This window comes from Alexandromys fortis, unplaced genomic scaffold (genome assembly GCF_014885135.2).
Source record: "Alexandromys fortis isolate MF-2015 unplaced genomic scaffold, M_Fortis_MF-2015_v1.1 scaffold_152, whole genome shotgun sequence".
Lineage (NCBI taxonomy): Eukaryota > Metazoa > Chordata > Mammalia > Rodentia > Cricetidae > Alexandromys > Alexandromys fortis.
This window is the reverse complement of record NW_026068045.1, coordinates 1,811,554-1,816,970: the sequence shown is the minus strand read 5'-3', so window position 1 is coordinate 1,816,970 and position 5,417 is coordinate 1,811,554.

The window sequence follows — 5,417 nt, the reverse complement described above, 5'->3', positions numbered from 1 at the left end:
CACCAATGATAGCCTTTGCTGGAGAGGTTGTGGAGAAAGGGGTACACTCATCCATTGCTGGTGGGAATGGAAACTTGTGCAACCACTTTGGAAAGCAGTGTGGCGGTTAATCAGGAAATTCGGGATCAACCTACCCATGGACCCAGCAATACCACTCTTGGGAATATACTCAAGAGATGCCCTATCGTACAACAAAAGTATATGCTCAACTATGTTCATAGCAGCATTGTTTGTAATAGCCAGAACCTGGAAACAACCTAGATGCCCTTCAATGGAAGAATGGATGGAGAAAGTATGGAATATATACATATTAGAGTACTACTCAGCAGTAAAAAACAAGGACTTCTTGAATTTTGCATACAAATGGATGGAAATAGAAAACACTATCCTGAGTGAGGTAAGCCAGACCCAAAAAGAGGAACATGGGATGTTCTCACTCATATTTCGTTTCTAGCCATAAATAAAGGACATTGAGCCTACCTATAATTAGTGATCCTAGAGAAGCTAAATAAGGAGAACCCAAAGAAAAACATATAGGCATCCTCCTGATTATTAACCTTCATCAGGTGAGGAAAGGAGACAGAGACAGAGACCCACATTGGAGCACCGGACAGAAATCTCAAGGTCCAAATCAGGAGCAGAAGGAGAGAGAGCACGAGCATGGATCTCAGGACCACGAGGGGTGCACCCACACACTGAGACAATGGGGATGTTCTGTCGGGAACACACCATGGCCAGCTGGCCTGGGTCTGAAAAAGCCTGGGATAAAACCAGACTCGCTGAACATAGCAGCCAATGAGGACTACTGAGAACTCAAGAACAATGGCAATGGGTTTTTGATCCTACTGCACATACTGGCTTTGTGGGGAGCCTAGGCAGTTTGGATGCTCACTTACTAGACCTGGATGGAGGTGGGTGGTCCTTGGACTTTCCCACCATGCAGGGAACCCTGATTGCTCTTTGGGTTGATGAGGGAGGGGGACTTGATTGGGGGAGGGGGAGGGAAATGGGAGGCGGTGGCGGGGAAGAGACAGAAATCTTAAATAAACAAACAAATAAATATATAAGGGAGAAAAGAAAGCAGAAAGCAGGCCGAGCAAGTCACATGATGATGATGAGCCTCAACAAGCAGTGTTCTATACAGCCTCTGCGTCTGCCCTGACTCCTGCCCTGACTCCTTTTGGTGACAGACTGTGATGTGGAAGTGTGAGCAAAATAAACCCTTTCCTTCCCGCGTTACTAATAGTCATAGTAATGCAATAGACATCAGAGCAATAGACACTCTAAGATGCGGGTGGTGTGAGGTTATGGAACTGGACTACCTCACTAGGGTTCCTATGTCTACCGTCGATTGTTCCCCAAGGGTCTGGTCTCTGCCTTCAATGACAAATGCAGGTGTAGTTTCCTTCCCCTAGTTCTTTGAAGAGGCTAGCTCAGTCCTTCCAATGTTCTTGGCAGAACTCTAGGAATTCCACAGTTCCTCTTGCTTTGAAGGACAACAGGAGAGGCATGATTGAAAGGAGAGGGTGGCTATTCAGTTGGGCTAGTGGGGGTCCTTTCCTATGAGGCTGGGACCATGGATCTGCTGGTACCAGTTCTCCAACTGTAACCAAGAGAGTTAATTCGGCTGTAAGTTATTGTGCCATGAGGCGATAGGAAGACGGGGCTAACAAAAGCATTTTTGTTGACCCTGGTTTCTCATTCCCCAGCGAGTGTAAATGAAGAACCCATTTCATGAGACAGTGTCTGTCTGTGCTGGTGGTTCTTCCTTCTCTCTCTCTCTGTCCTGGTGGTTCTTCTGTCACTCTTTGTTTGTTTTTCTTTTTTGATTTTTGAGATGCAATTTCTCTGTGTAACAGCCCTGACTATCCTAGACCAAGCTAGCTTCAAACTCACAAAGATCTGTCTGCCTTTGCCTCTGGAATGTTGTGATTGAAGGTGAGTACCACCACCATCTGGCCAGCAAGCACCCTTATTGAGCCATCTCTACAGCCACACCCATTAATCTTCTTTCTAATCAAGAGAAAATAAATTCAATATATTGAAATGATGTTTACATCTTTTTTTGTATGTGTGTGTGTGCACTTATACTTACCATGGCACTTATGTGGAATTCAGAGGGAATGTCGGCTTTCGGTCTTCACTCTCTACCCAGAGATGGTCTTTTGGGCAACACCCACAGCTGACTCCTGAATTTCCCAGGACCACTTCTGTAGTGATTTGAAGGCAATATTTAAACACTGGGTCCTCAGTTAGTGACACTGTTTGGGAAGGCTGTGGAACCTTCAGAATGTTGAGCCATGTTAGAAAAACATTACTGGGGGACAGCCTTAACGTGTGTATAGTCTTGCTAGAAGAACGTCACTGGGGGACAGACAGCCTCAGCGTGTGTATAGTCTTGCCCCACTACCCGATCTCTCAGTCTCACACCCCTGTCGCCACGCCTGCTGCCAAGCTTCCCCACCGTGATGGACACTAACCCTCAGGAACCAGAAACTTCCCTAAAAAGGTGACATTTCGTTGCACCCACAGAAAAGTGACTAATATGGCCTCCCATCTTGCCTGGGAAGCACTGGGATTACAGAAGCTCTTCCTGAGCCTGACTTTGCATAGGCTCCAGGAATTTTAACAGAGATACTCATGCTTGCATGATAGTAAACTCCCTCCATGGTTTTGGTTTTTCATCTGCGTGCAAGTGAAGGGATTGGAGGACTCTAGCAAGAAAGGGATCACTCTGTTGTTAAGCTGTTACACCAGCAACTAGGTTACCTGAACTGCTATACTGGGAATTTAATTCTGACCAAAAAGCATGGTCTCAAGAAATGAGTAATCAGGGCTGGAGAGATGGCTCAGCAGTTAAGAGTATTGCCTGCTCTTCCAAAGGTCCTGAGTTCAATTCCCAGCAACCACATGGTGGCTCACAACCATCTGTAATGAGGTTTGCTGCCCTCTTCTGGCCTGCAGATATACACACAGTCAGAATATTGTATACATAATAAATAAATATTTAAAAAAAAAAAAGAAAAGAAATGAGTAATCAGGCCAAGGAAGACTCAGTCTATGATGTCAGCGGGGTAGCTCTGGCCTCACCAGGCTTGGAGCTAAGCACTACCTTTCTTTTTTTTAAAAAGGGGCTCATTCCTTTTTTTTTTTTTCGAGACAGGGTTTCTCTGTGGCTTTGGAGCCTGTCCTGGAACTAGCTCTGTAGACCAGGCTGGTCTCGAACTCACAGAGATCCGCCTGCCTCTGCCTCCCGAGTGCTGGGATTAGAGGCGTGCGCCACCATCGCCCGGCTAAGCACTACCTTTCTATTAACCTTGTCTCACCTTCCTCTTACTAAAAACCTCAAACATCCCGGTTCCCAAAGAGCATCTCTCTCACCTCTGGGGTTCTCACATGGGTTCAAGCCCCACTGAAAACACCCCTACCCTGCTCCTCTAGAACACCAAGAGAACTGAGTATCGGATACTATCTGAGCCGGCAGAAAGGAGCACGATGTTCTCAGAACCCTGAAAACCGGTTTCACTCTTAGCTCCCCATTCTGTGCTCTCTCCATCACAGCCCCTGCAGTGGACAGAGATGTGGGCAAGGAAAGCAGATGACCTCCTTGAGACCGAGCTCATGGGAGACAGAATGAGGTGAGGTAAAAGCTTGTCTCGGGGTCCAGAGCTCCACCATGGGGCTTGTGGCATGGAGGAATGTGGTTATGACTGAGCTCTGACTCCACCGGAAAGATGAAGCGGCAGTGGAGTGGGGGTGGTACAGGTTGGCAGGACTGCTTACTGATAAAGAGCAGCAGAGCCGAAGGCATGCCCGGGCCATCCACCTATGGCCTCAGGGTTCCAATGTGCACAGAAGGGTACACCGGAAGCTATGACTTCCTCCTTTTCCTCTCCCTCCCCTTCTTAGCATAAAAGTCACATGGTACTGCAGTGAATTCTGAATTTTAGTTGGCATGTTCCCTGGGCATGATGACAATAGCTGCTCATTGTTCTACCCCCTTTGATTACAGACGCTCCAGATGCCCCTTTGACTGTCACCACGCAAAGGCATATGAGGCACCAACTCACATTAGCTCCTTACACCAGAACAATGGGACATTTTCATCTAATTTAACTTTTTTTTTTTAAATATTTATTTATTAGGTATACAATATTCTGTCTGTATGCCTGAAGGCCACAAGAGGGCGCCAGACCTCTTTACAGATGGTTGTGAGCCACCATGTGGTTGCTGGGAATTGAACTCAGGACCTTTGGAAGAGCAGGCGATGCTCTTAACCACTGAGCCATCTCTCCAGCCCCTCTAATTTAACTTTTTCAAGGACTTGTTTTTATTTTATATGCATGAGTACTTGTCTGCATGTATGTGTGCCCCACATGCAAGCCTTGGGCGCATGGAGACCAGAAGGGGGTCATAGTCTCTGGAACTGGAGTTAAGATGGTTGTGAACAGCTAGCTGTACAGGTGCTGGGGACCAAACTCAGGTCATCTTCAAGAGCAACAAATACTTAACTACTGAGGCATCTCTAGCGCCAACTAAAAAATAATAGCATTTCTATGCATCCATGGGCACAGTGTGCAGTGTGCTGCTAATTTAAACAGCATTTCTAGGGCACAGTGTGCAGTGTGCTGCTGATTTAAACAGTATTTCTGTGCAGCCATGGGCACAGTGTACACTGTGCTACCGAGCACACAGGGTCAGAGCACGACTTTCAGGAGTCTGTTATCTCTTTCTGCCTGAGGATCCTGGGACCCAGGTAAAGCTGTCCGACAGGTTTTATGTTGTTTTGAGACAGGGTCTCACCATACAACCTTGGCCAGGTTGAGGTGAGTCAGCACACTGTCAACCCTGGTCTTTACATGACTTCATCTCACTTTTTAAACTTAGCAGTGCTGAGGGACACATGCTGCTGTGCACGTATAAAGGTCAAGAGAGAACTCTGTAGTACCTGCTCTCTCCTTCTAGGTTCCAGGGACTGAACTCAACTCAGCAGCCTTGTGCAACCATCCATGGCCCTATTATTAAGTTTTTTGAGATTATGTTTTGTTATATTGCCAAGATTGGCCTTCAAGTCTTGGGCTCCACTGATCCAATTGCCTTGCAGATAGCAGAGACCACAGGCAATTGCCACCCCACTGAATTTATTTTGTATATCTTCTTTTTAACATTTAGTGGAGGGGCACACACACAGGCCAAGCATGAGTGTGGAGGAACCTGGGGATTGAAGTCATCAGGCTTAGCAGCAGGCCCTTTACCCACAGAGCCACTCTCTCCCTGGCCTGCACACTGACACTTGAAGCACAGAAATGCATGCAGGGGAGTCAGTGTAACTCACTCGAAAGGACAGGGCAAAGGCACAGCCGCTATAGGACACGAGACACATTTCTTCTTCTCTGTCTCTGACTTCCATTCTTGTC